Source organism: Pongo abelii, chromosome 7 (assembly GCF_028885655.2).
Source record: "Pongo abelii isolate AG06213 chromosome 7, NHGRI_mPonAbe1-v2.0_pri, whole genome shotgun sequence".
Lineage (NCBI taxonomy): Eukaryota > Metazoa > Chordata > Mammalia > Primates > Hominidae > Pongo > Pongo abelii.
The window spans coordinates 64725118-64747771 of NC_071992.2; the positions used below are offsets into that span (position 1 = coordinate 64725118).

General features: G+C 36.9%; 1 protein-coding gene across 1 annotated transcript in view; it reads left to right on the forward strand.

Annotated features, from left to right (window-relative positions):
- SNTG1 (syntrophin gamma 1) overlaps positions 1-22654 on the forward strand; it is an 875063-nt gene that overhangs the window by 208221 nt on the left and 644188 nt on the right. The gene's annotated exons all lie outside the window — the stretch shown is intronic.

Sequence of the window (22654 nt, forward strand, 5' to 3'; positions counted from 1 at the left end):
GAGGATGACATTGAGGCTCGTAGCTCATATTTTAGAAAGTGCATTTGGGCTGCAATGTCAATAACTAATTAAAGGAGGTGAGGCGGCAGCTCAGGAGCAGTGGGAAGATGGTTGGCAGCATAAGGAGGCACTGTGACTTCAATAGAGGCAGGAGGATGGTAATGGGGACAAGAGGATGCATTTAAAATAACTGATGATGTGTTGAAGGAGGATAGGAGTAGTACGGAGAAGAAATTCAAGAGATATACCAGCTAAAATACCCTATCAGTAGTTCCCCACATAGAAAACCAAATTGTATGAGCTCTCACAGGAAGAATGCACCAAACCAATAGAGAGAAAAACCTAATTGCTTTGCATATAAAATGGGAATGGAAGTACATTTATTTAACAAATATTTACAGAGAGGCTTTTATGTGCTAAACACAAACACTGTGGATTCAGGGGGCTCATAACTTCTAGCATATTGTGACAGATTCAGAAACTAAGCGGAAGCCCGTGGCAGACCAGGTCATCAATACTGCAGGTGAGAGTAGGTCACCAGAGTACAAAATCTTAGATGCATTTGTGACATCTAAGATTTCATACTCCACATGCTTCTGCAAAGTCCTAAGACTCACCTCAAACCTGATTTGTCGGTTTTTATTGAAGCATTGCACATAAATATAGACTAGTGGCTGATGGTAATTATTGTACCGCTCAGTGCTCCAACACACAATTACATCAGTGCATAAAATCATAGATATTTAAACTGTCAGACAGTTAATTTGAGAAAATGAATGCATTTGCTTGTTTCAGTGCTCCTGAAAGGAGAATGGAGAATACTGCACAGGTCTTATGTGAATTCCTAATGATCAGTAGATAAACCAGTTGCACAAGAGCAAGCAAATGATTCAGTTACACTCAGCTAAAATTATAGTTTTATTCACTGCTGCCAAAAATATAAAGAGATCAGGTATTTAGAACATCTTTACATTAAGAAAGCAAGAGTATGGTTTTTTCTTATATGCATTATAAAAGATGAAATATCAATTTACTAAGAGATGTCTATTATACCTCATTAATTCTCATAATTTCCAAACAAAAACCCTCTTTCAGAATAAAATCTGGCCTTCATGTATATGCAAAGCACAGATTCTTTTGTTTTGTTTTTCCTACTGGGAAAGGGTGACATTGTAGAGGCCAAAGGAAGGGACATCTTCAAGCAAACCAGTCCTGTGTGACAAATAGCTGTGTAACCTACAGGTAGCAGCTAAAAATGCACACAAGTCAACACATCTTTGCTTTCTTAAGTGATGTGCCCAAGGCCATACAGGTAGTAAGTGGCAGGGCTTGGAGTCAAACGTAGACATCCCATTTCCCAAGGTGACTTTGCTTTTAACAAAATTGAATATAAATAATATAGGGTTTTCAGTGTCTTTTTCTTAGTATTAGAACAACAACTAAAACAACAAAATCCTTCAGTCAGGATCTGAGCTGTGTCTCCCTCAGATTAATATGTTAAATTCTTAACTCCCGGTACCTCAGAATCTGTACTTGGAGATGGTGTCTTGGGAAGAGCTAACTAAATTAAAACGAGGCCATTAGGATGGTCTCTAATCCAATATGCCTTGTGTCCTTATTAAAAGAGGAGGTTAGGACAGAGACAGACTCACAGAGAAGACCATGTGAAGACACAGGGAGAAAACGGCCATTTGCAAGCCCGTCAGAAAGGCTTTGGGAGAAACCAACCCGCTGACACATCAGCCTCAGAGTTCTAGCCTCTAGAATGTCGAGAAAACAAATTTCAGTTGTTTAAGTCACCCAGTATCTGCTACTGTTTTATGGCAGGCCTAGCAAACTAAAACACCTTCTTAGTATGTGAATAGTATTGCTGCTAAAGGATAGATGTAATGAATCATTGTTCAGAAATTTTTTAATAGACTGTGTAAAATAGTATTTGTCTGATACTTCTAAAGTATAAATGTTATCTTTCAAAAAATTAACATTGCATATAAATAAAGCTGACCTCTAAATATAAGATGCTGAATAGCAATACGGTCCTAATTACATGAATGAAATGGACTTTGAAGCTTTACTTTTAATCTTCTGCTTATAAATTATTGATATAGCTTCAAATTATTGGTGAATAAGGCAGAAAATGATCCTGTTCCCATGCCAAATTACCTTCAAGGGCTTTCCCTGCTTCCGCTTGTGCTAGGCAGTGAGGAAGAAAATTGTTGCCAAATTCCTAAAGAAATTGGCCCTAGTAATTGAAGCTTGTTGCTAAAATTCGAGTGTTAAGCAAAAGACAGTATGAGAATGGGATTAAATACTCCATAGAATTTTTGAGATATTTGTTGTGTTAAAGGGTTTGTAACTGGATTACAAATTCTTGTGGGCATGCAGTTACTTGCATTGAACATATGTTATCTTATTTTCATGGCATACCGTCTCATAAATGTTACTATAAGATAGTTACTTATCTATGGATAAAGCCATACCTGAAAGCACTGAGATTTCTGCTATCACTATACAAGAGTCCAGCTGCTGATTATCGAAAGGCACATTTGGCTTTAGTCCAGAGTTCTGTAAAAAGATTACGTGAATACAAAGCAATTACAGAGGTTGGTTTGGATAGCAGGTGGACTAGGAAAGTGAGCATATGCATTTTTAACATCAGGAACTCAGTAATCAATGGCTCCTCTAAATGTGAAATTAAATCCCCGCTAAGAATATAAGCCATTATTTAAAGCAATTACAGGTGAAATTCTAAATATAACTATAATCAACACTTGTTTTTCTTTCCTGTAAACAGTATCAAGATAATGTAGTAGTTATTATTTTAAAAATGCACTAGCTAAATTGAAGAAGATGGTTAATTTTGACCAATACCATTTTTGTTTGTTTCTTTAAATAGACATTAGGTTTTCTTTATTTATGAGTGTGTCACATGGAAATCTCTCAAATATATATTTAAGTAATGCCTAGTAAGTTTAAATATGTGGTATTAGAACATGATTTTTTTAATAAGCACATAAAATGTAATTTTTATATACTAAGGCAACCATTGTAATAAATACTCTACTACTGAATTCACACTATGTCCTAAGAACCGTGCAAACTCTGTGGATAGAAGGAAAAGATGAACACTTGCTTTCTTGGGGCTCAGGTCTGCTCTGATACAAAGGTGTCATTGTATAGTGACTTGTTTCCTAAGTGCTTAGTATATGGTGTGTTACATTGCTGTATTAAGATGTGCTAGGTGGCAATCATATGCTGTGCTAAAGAAAATCCTGATCGTATGGCATGCTATGTGCCCATCATACAGTGTGCTCAGTGCTCCTCACAGGGCATGCTAAGTGCCTGCATATGGAGTGCTATGTGTAGAGTCTTTGCAAGGTCAGAGGCATATTACTGTTGGTGGAATTCTGGAATATTTCATAGAGAAAGCAACATAAGAAGAGCTGTCTCTGGTTGTGTAGATGAACTTTTCCTGCCATGCTTTGAACTTTATGCATGAGTACACAATGGCTGGTTCTGCGGCACCCTTCTTGGGTCATCACACCTGAGGACAAGTGGCCGCACACTGAGAAAGGTGAAGTGAAAAGGAGTCACAGAGGCCAGGGAAATTCAGGGACTCCATTTATCTGCATGATTCAGTAATGAAAACAGTGATGTTAAGTTTTGAAAGGGCCACCTGACTAAATTTCTAAGAATCTCAAACCAGGCCTTTGGACTCAGACGGGCTATTTTTAACTGGTTGTTCCAGGCTGTATAGGTTGAGCCAGGCTGTATTGTTTTATGAGACTATTCACATCCATAACTGATACAGGAGAAGAAATAGGTTTGAATGCAAGGAAAAGAAGCTTTTTCAGAATGTTTTATTATAATGTACATAAAATTGATTAAAATAACGTAGTAAATAATGGAACAATTGTAAGAAACTAGTGTGTATTTTTTTCAAAAGTTTAGTATTGATGAAAAAAAGATATGCATAAACTTGAGAAGATAGAGATTTACAATCACCAACATTGGGACCTGTGTTTTACATATAAAACATATATACATTTATATATGTGTTTTATATATAAATTTATATATTTATATATGTTTCATATATTTTTAATATTTATATATATATATAACACAGATCCCAATGTTGGTGATTTGTCAAGATCATATTGTAGAGGAAGGTGTACGAGTCAGCATTACCAGTGGAGAAACTTCTGGAACAGGTGACAATAGTATCCATGTTAGACAGAAAGGCAGACGAAAACAAAAGAAAGCCCATGAGCTATATGGGCCAGAAAAGGTCCAAGCCTGTAGTGAAGGTGAGTACCAGGTTCCACAAAGTGGAGAGGTACAAGCTTTTTCCTCAGGAGCATACAATCTTGGAGGCAGCCTGCTTTTACATACATCACAGTTATATCTGGGGTCATGGAAGTTAAAATGGTTAAGAACCTCTGCAGTCAGGGATAAAAATATAAAGTCTCCTGGTAAATAAGGACAATGGAATCGTGAAGACAGAAAAATGTTAGGTATAATATCAGAAAGTGTGGTGTGTCCTACAGATTCTTTAAAACAGAAATGAAGGATTCCTGAGTGAAGGGTGAGGAGAAATTTGCTGATGAAGAGCTAGGAGCTGAGGCTGAGGTCCACTCTTCAGACCAACACATGAGGCCTATACGATGGAGGCACTTTGGAAGCCATTTACTGTGACTTTTAGTAGTAATTAAGTGGTACCAACATTGCATTAAAATACATCTTAGGAGTACTAGAGGGAATATGAGGTCATAATGAAGGTATGGACTTACTTAGCAATAGTAAAAACAGTGCATCAGATTTAATAATCTTGAATGACTTAAGCACTGGGTTCAGTTACAACAGGTGCTTTTTTTAGGTCCTTTTCATCAAAAGGTTATTCTAGCCCACCGCCCAGTGGGTAGAGGGACTGGAACAGAAGTCTCAAGGGCTTTCTCAGAGCTGGAATCCTTTTAGAGCCAACTGCCTCAAGGCCTGGCAATTGTCCTGTAATAACTGCAGAGAAGCCTCCTGGTCTAGACCGGGTTTGCACAGATAGAAACATTCAAGACATTTAGTCAGTTTTCTGTCACTCTTGTTGCTAGAATAATTTTTAATAATACTTCATTTCAGAATTTCCAAACAGGATGTATTTCCAAAGTCATCTCAACCTACAAACTCTCTGACCGAAAGTATACAATTAGGACATATTTCCTGCAGTAAAATAAATGTTATCTTCATTTATTTTCATTGGTTTACCATTCAATCTGCTTTGCAAGTCCAATTGTTTTGTTTTTCTGACTGTGTCTGCCTCTGAGCAGCCACACACCACTGCATTAAACACGCCTTCTAATATCACTTCTGTATTCAATAGGTGGATTTTAAATTTATGTATATCGTTATCATGCAAAACTGGTTATTACATTGGGGAGAGAGTCTAAAAAACATGTCTTTTACTGCAAACAAATGGGAAGAATCAAACTTTAAATCATTGAAACTTAGTAGCACTGCATATTAAATTTCTAATTTAGCACTCTAATTACTCTCCACTGAGGAATCACAATTCACAAATATATTGGAAAAAGAAAGATTCTGTACAGAAAAAGTATTTGCTTATCCCAAGATCGGTACTGATGTTTTAATTCTATCTCCCTCCATTGCTGATGGTGAACAGGAATGAAAATAGAGACATAGTCCAAACATAAACCAAATAAAATGATGGTTGTGATTAAGAGATAAGCAAAGAAATACTTTGCTCTTTTTGAGTGTCTCACTTGTAACAATGGTTCTTGTCTTTAGCTAGGCAGAGCGTATAGAAAGAGGCTGTAGAAATTTAAAAGCAATATTACTTTATACAATAAAAGCAATTTAAAAAGCATTCATGCCCATAGCAAAGATGCTAAAATTTGTAGGTTCTAAAAGCAGTAATAAGTACTTACATTCTTTCAAAAATTCCTACACAAATGTCCAGATAAATAAACCGTATATTGCTCCCAGTATTTCATCCTAGGTTCAAATTCCAATACCGTGACTTAAAAGTGGGATAACTTTGAACAAGTTGAGTTTTTGTTGGTTATTGTTTCTCCCACTTTAAAATAGAAAAAAATAATTGAACCAGCTTCATGGAGTGTTGAAAAGTAAGTGAACTTAAGTTCTTACCCCAATTCTCAGCTTGCAGTTAGTTTCATAAAAGTTAGTTCTAATTATAATTACAAAAATGTTTGAATTGAAAATTATCTATATGCTCACCCCATTATTTAAAGAACACACAATTTTAACTTTATATCAATATATACTCATAATTTGGATATACAAATTGCATTCAAGTGTCATTTTAGTAATTTTGGGCCATACATTCATGGCTATGTCAGTCAGAAATGAAATTTCAGATCGTGAAATTACTTTGAAATCCAATGTGACTTAGAATTGACATGACCAGTAGTGAGAGTCAGAACATCATTTGATGAAGATAAAATTGATGACAGACAACTTTATTCTCTAAAATTGCATATATCTTAACTGATAGCATTAAACTGATTTATTTAGGCAACAAATATTTATTGAGTGCCTACTATGTGCCAAGCACTACAGTAGATACTAAAGACATAGGAATGAATAAATTATATTAAAGGTCTTTTGCATTATTGTTTATACTTTAAAAGGTTAGTTTAGCACACACGCTGCCTGATCATACAGAGCATCGCATATGGCATAGAAGGGAAAAGAGTGGTTGAGAGTTTTGTTTCAAGGCTTCATAGCATCCAGAAGGAAACCTTAGTCTCTACTGTCCAGGTGGAATGCAGAAGGAGAGGCCCTCAATAAATGGGAACTGAAACTTTTTAGTTTAAAGCCAGCACCCTCAGAGGACCCCAAATATAATTCATAAAAAAAATCAGTCTTCCTACAAAAGTTGAAAACTTGATTCTCACTGCCTTGGCCTGAGTTGTCAGCAAAGCACAAGCTACTATGTGTAACAATTTTACCTACAGAGTTGCCCTCACAGGATCTGTGGGTTTGGATTCATACTGCCTTGGTGGAGAAACGGTTCAGACTTGAAACTTCTCCCAATTGTGTTATGGAGAAACCATCCTCATATCACACATTATAGGCTCCTCAAGATTAAGAACAACAAAACATGACTTCAAATCTCATAGTCAACAATTGCAAATACAGCAGGAAAAAGCCTTCTGTTTTCAAAGCTCATAATAAAACTAAATACAAAGTAAGTTCATTTTATTATTATTTGTTTTTGTTGTTGTTGTTGTTGAGGATCTTACTGTGCTTCCCAGACTAGTCTTCAACCCCTGATCTCAAGCAATCCTCTTGCCTCCACCTCCCAAAGTACTGGGTCCACAGGCGTGAGCCACTGCACCTTGACCAAAGTAATTTTGGCTGACCAGAATTTCATACAAAGAGTTAATATACTTAAGGACATAAAATTCAAGTGGAAATTCTGTACAATATCACTAAGGAAAAAATGTTCATGTAAATGTGAAAAAGAAACAAATGGAATGCTTGGGAAATATTCTCTAAGTTAAAACCCTAAGTTTAAAACTCTGAGGAGAATTATTAGATTGTCATAGCCCAAGAAGGACATATCTTTAGTTATAGCTATAAAATATAACAAAATAAGTTATCCTGAATATAGAACTGAAAAGATAGAAATTGAAACTAAGATAAGAGTAGAAGAAAGCAAAATGGGAGGCTTTCACACAAAGCTAATTGGAGTTTCAGAAAGAGAATAGTGAGAGTGAGAGACAACTATTTTATAGATTTTTCATAAGTGAGGAAACACAAAAATCTTCAAATCTAGGAGGCACAAATATCAAGAAAGAGAAATACGAAGAAATGTAATATACAGCTGATTTTGTAGTGGATTCCAAAATGCCAAAGGGAAATTGAAAAGTGTTTAAGTAGTCAGAGAGTAAAGGTTATATATTTTACTATCATGATAATGGAAACCAGGAGCAAAATATAACACTTTCACAATGCTAAAAAAATGCAAATGCCAGCTTGCCTTTCCTGCATTCACACTTTTACTTATAAAAATTAGAAAAAATTTTTGTTTTACAAAACCTTTGAAATTTGCATTAAAAGATGCTCAATAAATGCATTTCTGAAAGATGTACTTGAGGAAGAAGATAAAAGATCTTGCAAGGGAAGTCTGAGAATCAAAAATTAATACTGAGCAAAAAATTATTAAACATTTGGGTAAATATAAGTAAACACTGACTACATAAAACAGAAGCAAATTTGAAGAGTAAGAAAGTATGGGAGCTCCAGATTATTGGACAACAGTATCATTTAGGATGGGAAATAATGGTTTCAAGTAACATTTGAGCTCTTTGTTCTGTTTAGAAAGATTACAAAGATATTCATTAACTGTAAACTTGAAATTTTAGAATGTCTTCTTAATTTAACACCAGCAAGGTATAAAAATAATCTAGACCATAGGAAGGAGCAAATTAGAATAAAAAAAGCATGTTTAATTTCAAAAAGAGGGTATGAAAAACACAGAGAAAAAGCAGAACATATAAAATAAGCTTCCAGTGGATATAGACAGTGAAAGTTTCAAATAATGTAAAATACATGTATTATAAATCAACACATTTATGACAGTGTTTGCTTTTAGTGTGAAGGCTAGCAAATGCGATCAGGAAAGCATTCACAAAGAACTGTTTCAGTAAGCCTTGTATTTTGACCTGGAATAATCAAAGTGGGCACTCAATTATTTCTTGAATTTTTTTGCAGCTTTTTTGGAGGTATAATTGAAAAATAAAAATTGTATATATTCAAGGTGTACAGCATTAGGTTTTGTTATATGTATGCATTCCACATATATGTGAAATCATGCAGTATTTTTTCTCTGTGTCTGGTTTATTTCACTCAGCAGAATGTCCTTCAGGTTCATGGATGTTGCTGCAAGTGACAGGATTTACTTGTGTATTAAGGCTGAATAATATTCCATTGTACATACGTGTACACACACATACATGACATTTTCTTTGTCTATTTATTTGTTGTTAGATGTCTAGGCTGTTTTCATATCTTGGCTATTGTGAATAATGCCTCAATGAACATGGGAGTGTGATTATCTCCTCAAAATAGTGATTTTATTTTATTTTGTGGATATATACTCAAAAGTGGGATTGCTGGATCATAGGGTAGTTCCATATTTAATTTTTTGAGGAACCTCCATTCTGTTTTATTTAAATGATTGTACCAATTTACATTTTCCACCACAAAGATGTCCCTCTCTTCACATCCTTCCCAATACTTGTTACCTATATATATATATAAAATAGCCATTCAAACAAACATATGAGATGATATCATACTGTGGTTTTGATTTGCATTTCTCTGATAATTAGTGATGTTGAGCACCTTGTTATACACCTGTTGGAGATTAGTTGACCACACGTGCATGTGCTTATTTCTGGGTTTTCTATTTCATTCCATCAGTCTATTTTTCTGTTTCTATGCTGGTACTATATACTGTTTTGATTACTGCAGCTTTGTAATATAATTTGAAATCAGAATGTGATGCCTCTAGCTTGTTATTCTTGCTCAAAATTGCTTTTGCTATTTATGGGTCTATTGTCATTCCATAAAAGTCTTAGAATTACTTTCTCTATTTCTGTAAAAAAGTCATGTAAGTTTTTAATCATCATTAAAATATATTCACCATAACCCAACATCCCCAAAGAAACCACTGCAGCATCAACTATAAGTCTGAAATCTTATCTACATATCATCAAATTGAAACATCCTAAATTTTATCATTTAAATTATTTATGGGTGAGATTCAGGGTACAATCCATCCTGTGACAAAACCTCTCCACCTGTGGACCTGTGAAAACACCAAACAAGTTATCTGCTTCCAAGTTACAATAATTAGACTGAGACAGGCAGAATATAGACATTCTTATTCCAAAGGGAGAAACTGGAAGAAAAAAGGAATTCCAGGTCCCAGGCAAGTCTGAAATCCAACAGGGAAAATTCTATTAGGTTTCAAGGACTACTAATAATTCTCTGTATCTTGGAAATCTGTCCTCTGGGCCTTCTGTGGCAAAAGTCCTCACTCTCTTGGCCCAAGTAGGTCCCATTGGACAGTGACTCTGCACCCATTTTTATACCCTAGAATTTTTCGTTCATTTTGTCCCATCTCTGTCTCTTTCAGTCTAAACTGACAGTGTCTCTGCTGGTATAAAATTCTAAAAAGCCTTATCAGTTCCCTGGAAAATTCACAGGGATCCAAGCCATAAGACAAGAATTGTCCCCCAGAGATCATTCCTGGATAACTGTATCTCTATCCCTGGCTTCTGCTGAGAGGTTTGTGGACTGGATCCACGAGTTACACATAAAATCTCATTAAAAACAGCTGTCCAGTTTCATCCTTGATCCCGTCTCCAGGACATAGTATCTTAGTACCCTAGGGATTTTCCATATCAACAAGTACTGATTCCTTTTTGCTTCACTGTTAGTTCCTCACTTTATCTCTTTTTCTCACATTTTACTATAAGAAGCAAGGACGAGCCAGTCTGCACCTTCTGTGCTTTGCTTGGAAATATCCTCAGCTAAATGTTCACGTTTATGACTTACAAGTTCTACTTTTCACTCAATTCTAGAACACGATTCACCCACATTCTCTGACACTTTATACCAAGTATTGCCTTTCCTTCCTTTCCTCCACTGTCCAATAATATGCTTGTCACTTCTCCATAAGGCCTCAGCAGGAGCACTGTTAATGTCCATATTTCTAACATCAGTCTTGTCAAGACAATCTAGGCTTTTTCTATTAAGCATCTCAAAATTCTCTCAGCTTCTGTCTCTTACCCAATTCCAAAGCCACTTCCACATTTTTAGCTATCTGTATGTCAGCTCCCTTCCTTCTGGTACTAACATCTGTATTGGCTCCATAGGGCTGCCATAAACTGAGTGACTTAAGAGACATTTATTCTCTCAAAGTTCTTGAGGCTAGAAATCCAACATCAGGGAGTCAGCAGAGCCATGCCCCCTCTGAGATTCCGGGTAGAAGCTGCCTCCTGGCCCCTTCCCAGCTTCCTCTGGTGGCCATACATCTTTTACAGGTCTAAGCTTGCAGCTGTGTCACTCCAGTCTCTGCCTCCACTGGCACATGGCATCCTCATTGTGTGTCTCTTCTCTTCTTTAAAGAATGTAAGTCATGTTGGATTCAGGGCCCATCCTACTCCAGTATGACTTTATTTTAACCATTTACACCTGCAATAGTCCCCATTTCCAAATGAGTTTACATTCTGCGATACTATGGGTTAAAACTTCAACATGTCTTTTTGAAAGACACAGTCTAATTCATAATAAGAAACTTCAATGTAATTAACAAAAGAAGTCATGGAAGCAGAGAAAAGGACAGCTAGTCCAGCCTGGGATGCTTAGCAAGACAGCCCTTAGGAGGCTGTGCTTAAATTTTCTATATTGTTGAGTATATTAGTTAAGGCCAATACATAAAACGGGCTATGGGGGCAGGGGCTGCCAAGATTCAGTACATAATATGCCATTCATGGAACTCAATCTGTGGTGGTGGGTTAATATCAGTGTTGGTGGTGGTGGGTTAATATCAGTGTTGCTGTCAGAAAGGAAGAGATCCATGAATTGATGAGAACATGCGAGGCAATTCCAGCCGTTATCATGGCATAGGTTATAGCAAGAGCACTGAAAGTGAAAAAGTCACCCAGGTGAACAAATCTGCATGGTTAATAAGTGTAAAGGGGAATGGAAGCTGGAGATCGCCAATGCCTATGAAAAGAGCACAGGGAGAGGAGCTTTCCAAATGAGGCTTACAATCAATGTAAGATAAAATAAAAAGAGAGGGAATGCAATTGCTGAACCAACTTGTCACAGAGCTGTTAGGCAAGGGAAGCGCTGACATAAGTACACTGGATTTGGCAAGCAGGCTTTTCCTGGCTTATGGGAACTTTTTTTAAAAATAGAATATGGTAGAAATGTAATCAGCAAGTATAAACAACAATTTTAAGAATCTTTTCTGTGATGACAGGGAAAGATAGAATAGTAATTAGGGGGAATGTATGGTTAGTAGGGTACATTCCTGTTTCTTAACTTTTAAAAGTGAGAGATGCTGAGGTGTGAGTATGTACTTTAGGAGAAAAAATAGTTGAGCGGTTATAGGTAGAAGAGGGGGCATACTTGAATCAGTCATGGAATGTGATCTCAGGAAGAATTGAGATTCAGAGCCCAGATGGAAGTGTTCACTTTGGACAGGAGACTAGAATGATCCCAACTTACTATCAAAAATGATCCAGCTTTGATGATATTCTTCCAGTGGTTATAAAGTAATTTTCAGTCCTCTTTTATGTATTTACAATGAAAAAAAGGGTCAAATAAATAGAAACTGTAGCATAGAACTGATCCTGGATTGGGTTGCTTTCTGTGATCCCAGTGGGAAATAGCTCCACAGGTTCAATTATGTCAACCCAGTAGTCGGCCTGGAAATGAACATCTCTGTGAGACTCAGATGCCCTTTTCTGCATGGCTGCATGCTGCAGTCTGAGAAGAGCCAAGCTCTTTCAAAGCCCTACCCCCTGTCAACAAGAAAAGGCATGAAAAGTCAATTGATCTTCACGGCTATTCATCCCCTTACCAATACTGTTCTCAAAGCTTTCTGAATGAAGTTCCGCTTTGTTTTATCCTATGTGAATACTTGAATCGGACGCTAAATCAAAATCCTGAACATTCTTTACATTCCATCATGTAGTAATAAATACAAAGACAAGTCAAAAAGTAAAATATTACATAAAGGAATGAAACTGAAGAACTGTAGTCTTCTTTTATGTTTATGTTTATTCTGGTAAGCATTTGTCATTATTTGAATTGTTATTATTTCTATCTGTGTGTTTAGCAGCAGAGAATACTGTTGATAGCTACCATTAATATGTAGCAGATATTAAAGTGATCAGTAGGAAGCAAGAACTATTTAATTCTTGTTTATATCAGCTTGTGGATACATGATATTTTCTCATTAACCTTTACAAGGTCTTTCATGATTTTGGGGGACTTTCCTTTTTAAAAAAAAAATTCAATGAATTTTATTTCTCTGTTTTTAAAAACTTTATTTTTCAGTAGTAGTGGATTATTTATGCTGCATCTCTTCTGTCCTTGTTATCTCTCAGTTTATCTGAAATTTTTGTTTGTATGTTTAATTTTTTAAATTTAGTTTTTAGTTTAATTTACTATATTTAGGTAAACAGCATGTTGCAGGGGTTTGATGTGCAGATTGTTTTGTCTCCCAGGTAATGAACATAGTACCTGATAGGTAGTTTTTTGATCCTCACCCTCCTTCCAACCTCCACCCTCAAGTAGGTCCCACTGTCTGTTGTTCTCTTCTTTGTGTCCCTATGTACTCAACGTTTAGCTCCCAGTTATAAGCGAAAACATGTTGTATTTGGTTTCCTGCCCCTGTGTTAGTTTGATTAGGATAATGGCCTCCAGCTTCATCCATGTTGCTTCAAAGGACATGATCTGGTTCCTTTTTTATGGCTGCATGGTATTTCATGGTCTATATGGACCACATTTTCTTTAACCAGACCAACTATTCATGGATATTTAGGTTGATTTCATGTCTTTGCTATTGTAAGTAGTACTGCGATGAACTTATGTGTGCATGTGTCTCTATGGTAGAGTAATTTATATTTTGGGGGGAAATATGCCCAGTATTGGAATGCTGGGCCAAATGGTAGTTCTGCTTTGAGTTCTTCGAGAAATTGCCAAACTGCTTTCCATGGTGGCTGAACTAGTTTCCCACAACAGCATATAAGCTTTCCCTTTTATCTGCAGCCACACCAGCATCTGTTACGTTTTGACCTTTCAGTAATAGCCATTCTGACTGGTGTGAGATGGTATCCCTTTGTGGTTTTGATTTGTATTTCTCTAATGATCAGTGATGTTGAGCATTTAGTGGTCTTGCTTTTGTATGAATTCAGCTAAAGGGCACAGACTCTTTTGTCCTGAGAAGCACCTGAATAGCAGGGCACGTGACCCCACCCACACCTGCTACTGATAGCTAGGTGGGCAATGCCTGCTACAACTTCCAGCCCAGCCATCCTGCATCTGTGTGAACTTGGCCTGTGGCCACAGCCCCCTGTTGTCCTGGGAAGCACCCAGATGGCCATCAGAACAGGCGACCCCACCCACCCCCACCTCTTGTAGCTAGATGAGTTACACTTGCTAGAGCTTCCAGCACAGTGGTTCTGCTTCTGCCTGAATTCTGCAGGCAGGTGTAACCCTGTATTTCCCTGCAAAGCAAACGGACAGCAGATAAGGGCCAACATAGCAAGAGTATGGCTTGTCTGCCAACTGTTGCCTCTGCCTAAGGGAGCTCCATGGATCAGAACATCCAAAAAAAAATAAACAAGGTTACAGAGATAGCAATCAGAGCAGACCCCTTCAAGACCCAGGAGTGGATTAGAATCAAAGCCAGTGGACCAAGCCCACCTTATACCATAATCAAACTTTCAAGGGCATCAAAGAAGATAAAAGGAAAAAAAAAAAACCCATCCACAGGACAGCAACTTCAAAGATTGAAAGAACATCAGCCCATACAGGTAAGAAAGAACCAGGACAAGAACTCAGGCAACTTAAAAAGCCAGAGTGTCATCTTACCTCCAAATGATCACACTAGTTCCCCAGCAAGGGTTCTTAACCAGGCTGAAATGGCTGAAATGGCAGAACTTAAATTCAGAATAAATAGGAATGAAATGAATAGGTATGAAAATCATCAACATTCAGAAGATAGTCAAAACCCAATCCAAGGATTCTAAGACTTTCTTCATAATATTCCTGTTTAGACAGAGAAAAAATATAATAGAAAATGTGGAACCCTTGGAAAAAAGATTCTTTACATTGTATTAAAATTATAGGAATCTTGAGGCCAGGTGTGGTACAGGTTCACACCTGTAATCCCAGCACTTTGGGAGGCCGAGACCAGCCTGACCAACATGGTGAAATCCCGTCTCTACTAAAAATACAAAAATTAGCCAGGTGTGGTGGCACACACCTGTAATCCCAGCTACTCAGGAGGCTGAGGAAGGAGAATCACTTGAACCCAGGAGGCGGAGGTTGCAGTGAGCCGAGATCATGCCACTGCACTCCAGCCTGGGTGACAGAGTGAGACTCTTTGTCTCAAAAAAAAAAAAAAAAAAAGGAATCTCAAAGTCACTAATTATCTTTAAATTACAGAATGCAATAACTAATTTCTAGATCTTTCAATTAGAATCTTTTTTAATCTTTTAATTAAAAAAATCTCTTTGACCATAGATACCACTACCCTTAACAATCTTTATTTCTTTTCTAACTCTCTGACCTAAATACTTTATCACATATATGATGCTTCTTTTCTTACCAACTCTGACAATGTTAGGGCTCCTCCTTGGAAAGCTATACATTGTTGGTGGGAGTGTAAATTAGTTCGGCCACTATGAAAAGCAGTTTGGCGATTCATAGTATCTCTTCTATAAAGAATAGAAACTTCCTCTGCTTTATAATCCACATCTTCTGTGAGAATTATTTCATAAACTCCACACAAATCCAGCTAGTCTCCCTCACTCATCTCTCATTTTTCTTGTCTCTTCTCCCCCGTTTTCCTTCCTGTCTCCCTTACAACCCTTCTCATTGAGTTCCACACCTGAGCTTCCATTTCCTTCCTGGAGCATCAATTTAATACCTGGTGAATGTTATTTTATGCCTCAGCTGCAGGGGGCACAGAGATGACTGTGACTTACCTTGTGTCCAAGGACATCATGTGAAACAGACCTACAGGCCTATTAGCCCCCTGGCAACTCACAGGGACTCTGACAGAATACATACAGGGGTCAGGGTTGGGACCCATGGTAACTTGTGGTCCATGCTACCAAAATGAGGAAGAGGTCAGGAGGCATTTTAAAACCAACACATTTTAACTCTCTGTTGAAAAATGGTAGGTTTTCACCAAGCAGAAGAGAGCATAAAGCATTTGGGGCCCTGTGGTACTCTCTGGAAAAGATATACGGAGAGCATGCCAAAACACCACAACACATTTAGGGGAAAAATACCTGCTTCAGAATGACTTCATTTTCAGCAGAGTAGTTGCCACAAAGACACTCTAAGAAATACAAACATTATCTCATGTCCGGTGTTAACATACTGTATTTAAACATCCTCCCACGCAGTGTGAAAGATGGGGTGTATTTGGTGAGATTTGAAAGTGAGAAGATGAGCTAGAAGGCTCCTGAATTAGTATAGTGAGAAATTTAAAAGAGTGCATAACACAGAACAGTGCTTTTAATCTGCCCATTCATCTTCATCGTCCTGCTGATGGGACACTCTGAGTCCCCCATCTCATTGGACCAATCTCATCTCCTGACCACAGTTCTCACTGCCTGTAGTCAACTTTCCATCTTTCATTTAGCAGTGGTTTATATGGTGCTTGCTATGTTTCAGTAGGTGTGGGAACCTGGCAGCAAACAAAACCAAGACTTTGCTTAAAGAGTTTATCTTTCAGTGGAGGAGGACAGTCACTCATTAAGTAAATGTGTACATAGATAGTATGTTAGAAGGCAATAAGTATTCCTGAGAATAAATAAGTAAAGCAGCAAGAAGGAGACAGAGTGACAGTGTGCTATTTCACCTAGAGTGGATGGGGAGGCTTCCATTCTAAGGTCAGACCTGGCAAGGGCATGAGGAAGTGACAGGGAGTAAACTACCAGATCTGTGGGGAAGATTCCAGGAGACGTCCAGGCAGGAGGCAGTTTCCTGTCCTGATGCAGCATCAACACAGAGATTGCACTGGACACTGAGGATGGACGAGCTCAGCTTGGAGGCCACTGTCCAGAGATGCAGAAGCTGGGGCCACAGTGAGTGACCAATGGTGACTCCTCTTGGAGTGACTACTCAAGAAAGGATTTCCATGTTAGCATGTCAGCCATGCCTCATCTAGTGGGCTAGCCTCTGTGTCCTGAGTCCAACTCTTCAGCCTTTCCATTAATTATGGGATCAAGCCAATATCTTTCTTATCAATAAATTTTCTGCTTGAATTCCATTCTGTTGTCTAAAGCTAAGAAACCTATCTGGTGGAGGAATAAGTTTCTTTTTACAGATGCTGGTAATTGTGAGTTCATAATAACCTTAAAAATGACATTAGTGTGAGGACTTTAACAGTCTGGAATAATGACGTCAGGGCAAGACACAGCCTGTCAACCCCTGAAATTCACATATATGTTTTCCACGAATGACGAAAGCACTGAAAGTGTCTGTTCAGGAAAAAACAGCAATTGAAATAATTCAGCATGATGCCACTGAAAATATACCAAACTTAATAATAAGAGTTCTGGCTGGACGTGGTGGCTCACACCTATAATCCCAGCACTTTGGGAGGCCGAGGTGGGTGGATCAACCAAGGTCAGGAGTTCAAGACCAGCCTGGCCAATATGGTGAAACTCCATCTCTACTAAAAAAAAAAAAAAAAAAAAAAAAACACAAAAACTAGCCAGGCATGGTGGCATGCCCCTGTAATCCCAGCTACTCAGGAGGCTGAGGCATGAGAACTGCTTGAACCTGGGAGGCGGAGGTTGCACTGAGCTGAGATGGTTCCATTGCACTCCAGCCTGGGCAACAAGAATGAAACTCTGTCTCAACAACAACAACAACAACAACAACAACAACAACAATAATAATAATAATAATAATAATAATAATAACTCCTTGAAAGACTCATGCACCTTCAAAGCACTGAAGGGCATGCAGTTCATATTGGCTGGTGAGTGCCATTTGCAGGCAGTTGTGTTTTTTCCTAATAAAATAGTTATCTATTTTAAACAGAAAAATCCTTGGGTAAGATACTGAAATTCATTAAAGTGGGTAGGATTATTGCATATTTTCCTAAGCAAATAAAAACTATAAGTTATATTTATATGATATAGAGTGTATCATACTGACTTTTTAAAATTTAAATTTTATGTTTATTTGACAATAAAATTACTGAACTAAAGTCTAAAAGTTTAGACATAACAGAAAAAAAGTGGGAAATAAAAGCCACTTGTGATCCTGCTACACACAAATGCTGTTACCATTTTGATGTATGAATCCATTTGTAATGTGTATATTTGCTTACATTTGTTTAGATTTTTGTGTACATATATTTGCGTATATTTATGTACATTTGTGTATATCTGTGGGTATTTATGTTCCTATAATTGAGCTTACAATGAATTTCTGACTTTTGGCATATACCAGGGGAAATTATGTTATCAACATTTTAAAAAACATTTTTAATGGCAGCAGAATATTGTACTGAATGTACATATCACAATTTATGTAACCAATCATTTATATTTGAACATGCAATTTTTTACTCTAAAATTGCTGTGGATATTTGTATGCGTAATTTCTAAATATGACTTATTTGCTTAGGTAAACCCTAAATATGGATGTAGTCTAAGAGTGTAAGCTTTTAGGCTTTAACCCATGTTGCTAGCACTCCCAAAAGAGCTGCAATATGTATGAAGATGTCATTAACCTGGAAAACAGAATGCCTGTGTCATATCTGCCAACATTCGACTTAGTTAAAATCCCCAAATATATGTTAAAATAACTCCAACTATTTTATTAAAAGTCCATCAGCGAAAACTTAAAAGACTAGAAAGACACATCATTAAATGTGTTATAGTATGCCCTACTCTTGGAGATTGAGCAAGGAAAAGAAGAAAGAGCCCTCTACATTTATGGGACTCTAGAATTATCTTAATGCACTCCACGGTTGGGCCATTTGAAGAAACAGCTAATTATCTTTCATGCGCCCACCGTGCACATTCCCCAGATACCTGGCAAGATTGCAAAGCACCAGAGCCAAGAGTGAGTCACTGGAATTTAAAGGAGATGAGAACATTTGCAGAAAGATTCACAGTGATTCTTAGTGATGAGTAAACTCATATAGTTCAGTAATATAGTTCAGTTTAGAATAGTCTTGCCAAATTCAGTTGATGTCTGAAGCTTTTCACATGTCACTAGCGAGCTTTGTGTTTCTGTTTTATATTGCAAAGAAAACAATGCAAAAATTAAAATAAGTGCTGGAGTAAATGGTCGCAAAACTTGCAATGTCATGAAGATAATATATTGTTCCATAAGGTCCCAGTTTAGTTGATAAAAAATAATCAATCAACCAATAAGCACTGATGAGGCAAATCTTTGTTCTGTGTGATGCTGGAAATCAAGAAGTGTGAGACAGAAATTTAACATTTAAAGAAGGATCAACTGACTCCACTGTTGTTATTGTAGTTGAGAAGGGTTTCTGGAAGGATCCCAGATTGTCACACATGGCATTGCATCTTTCCAGTTGTATCCATGTTCAGTCTTCTTCTGAGCCTAATGAACTGCTAAAGGTGATGCTTCCTTTCTCAGCCAGATTTCCCATTCTGGTTCATCTTGAACATGTGTGTGTCTGAAAGAGAGTGTGTATGTATGGTGTGTATATGCCTTATGTATGTGTATGTGGGTGTAAGAGTGTGTGTGTTTGTGAGAATGTGTGTGTATTTTATGTGGTGTGGTGTGTGTGGGTATGAGTGTGAGAATCTGTGTATGTATGAGAATGTTCATGTTAGTGTGTATGTGTGAATGTTTGTAGCATGTGGATGTGAGTCTGAATGTGGATGGGTGGGTGTGAGTGTGTTTTTGAGTGTGTGTGCACATACATAATATAAACTCCCCCTTGGCCTGCAGAGACCCAGTGCCAACCTCACTTGTCTTTCATTTTAAATGCTTAAAGCATTAAGTTCATATTTTGACATATCTATCTTCATTCCTTCTTTATGGGAGGATCTTTCTGAGTCATCTTTAAAATACGGTCATTTTGGAAACAGGGAGATTGTTTTCATCTCACTTCACACATCATTGTACAAATACTTGTATACATTGGTTCCATTATAAAGAAGTAGGTTGAGGGAGCGACCATCTAAGCTCTTTACTAATTATATTCTAAATCAATGTGCTCATTGTCTGGTTTCCAAAGCAACAGCTTTAACATCCCCTGGAAATTTGATAGAAATTCAAATTATTTGGCCCACGCCAGACCCACTGGAACAGAAACTCTGTAAGAATGCATGAAAATGTGTTTCTTCAGTGATCACTTGAAAGATACATGGAGTCTCCAGGTTTCACTGATTATGAATTAGCCTGCTGTTCACGTTTTAGGCAGGTCTTCCTATGAATGTCTCTTTTCAACTTTCTTACTTAAATATACAGGAATAGGATTGCTTGATCAGATAGTAAGTGCAGGATTGCTAGATCAGATGGTAAGTGCATGTTGAACTTCATAAGATACCTCTGAATGCCCACCAGCAACCTGTAAGAACTTCAGTTCTTCATCCTTGCCAACCCTTAGTCTGTATTTTTTCATTTGTTTCACTTTTGTTTTTAATTTCCAGAATTCTAGTAGGTGTGCAATTGTTCCACATCTTTGGGTTTAATTAGCATTTTCCTAATGATTAATAAACAAAAATTGTGACTACTAATGGTTCAAACCTACCTAAAAGCTTGCAATGAGAGATATGAATATGTGCAAAAATGGACATGTGCTAGGAAGGCTAGCTAATTAAGCTTCCATATAATTATTTATCCATTTAAAATGGAACACTTTGAGTATCTGAAACACATTAGTTACTATGTGATCATTAAGATACACAGCAATGACAACAATAAAATGACATGAAATCCACCTTAGAGATTTCTTAATTTAGTGGAGGGTGAAAATGTAAGTTTAATGCCTTACAACATGTTGTATAAATGTTATACTAGATAGATCTACAGAGAAAGAATTAGAGGACCACAAGGAACCAATAACATATTTCATGATAAAGATTCAGTTAAGGTTTCATAATGCATAATTTTGTATTTATAATTTGATAATATTGAAAATAAAAGAAAATAAAAGCTGGGCATATATATGTGTGTTTCGTTATTTCTCATCCTTTACAACGGCATATAACTATTACACACACACGGATACAAATTATTTATATTGACACCTATTATTGCAAAATCAGCTCACACTCTATTTTTCTATAACTTGCTTTTTATCTTTAAATGTTATGACATTTATTTCTGGGTCGCTATAATTGTGTATGTTTGTATGTTTACCTAATTGTTTCTTATGGCTTCATAATATTTTATAGTATAGCTGTAATATTGTTATTTAAACATTTTTAAAGTTATTTAGCCAGAAAATATACATTTCTTAAACACTTTCCACATGATAGGCATTTTGCAAGATCTGGGAACACAAGAATGAATTCCACTGTGTCTTTTCTACAGAAACCCAGACTACAGTTAAGATGAAGGATATAATATGATTTATAATACAAGGACATAAAGTTTATAACAGAGGAGCTATAAATAAAGAAAGGTGAGAGAAGAGAGTAGGAGATTGAAGAAGGATTCACAAGGAATTTCATAACAAACATAAAAATTTTGCTTTTTACTTTTTAACACAAACCTGCAATTAAAAAGATATGTATACATTTGGGTTGAATGAATTAAGCAGTTGGTTAAGTGAGAGAATTTTTTTATTTTTTAAGAAAAGGTAACCAGAAGTAAAATGAATGTTGATAACATTGTAGTTAGGTTTATTCGGGAAGAGATAAGGTTTTGTTAATGAAGCTGATGGTAAATGAAGTAAAATTTTCTGATGGCTTGCATTTTTACTTTATACAAGTGTTACAAGCATATGAATACAGGTTGATGGGTGTATTTCATCATGTTAAAACCTCTCACTGAAGTTTTGCAAGAGCAAGACAAAAATAAAGTCCATGGCCAGTGTGGAGGCTCACACCTGTAATCCCAGCACTTTGGGAGGCCAAGGTGGGTGGATCACCTGAGGTCAGGAGTTTGAAACCAGCCTGGCCAACATAGTGAAACCCCATCTTTACTAAAAACACAAAAAAATTAGCCAGGCCTGGTGGTGGGCACCTGTAGTCCCAGCTACTCAGGAGGCTGAGACATGAGATTCGCTTGAACCCAGGAGACGGATGTTGCAGTGAGTCGAGATCACTCCACTGCACTCCAGCCTGGGGGCCACAGCGAGACTCCATCTCAAAATAAATAAATTAATTAATTAATTAAAATAAAAATAAATAAAGTCTATAGTATCTCCCATTTTACATTATATGGCCATGCTGCCTCGACTTGACAGAACATTCATGTGGGAAATGTTCTAGTGGGACATTTGTTAACATGTTTCTGATTTCCAATACTCATAATAATATCACTTTCTGTCAGAGGAGAAATTTCCTGTCTAGTTTTCAAGTTTTGCCTTGCTATATTTTGTACTACTAAATTTTTATAGAGAAAAACGTTGTGTTTGTTCGTTATCCTCCCTTGGCATTAAAATACTGAATGGAAAAGGAGAATACAATCACATTTTAGCAGTGGAAGGGATGACTCTAGAAAATATTTCCCAACTAGGGTGACAAATAGTAACTGGTGTAGCAGAAATTGCTTCTGTGTATTAAAGACTTATTCATATTAGAAACATCACTTTTCAAGTGTCTATGGATACTCTTTTCCACCAAACTGTGCCAGATAGTCTCGTACTTTTAAACATACGTATGCATAACATTTGCTCAGATGCAAGTTT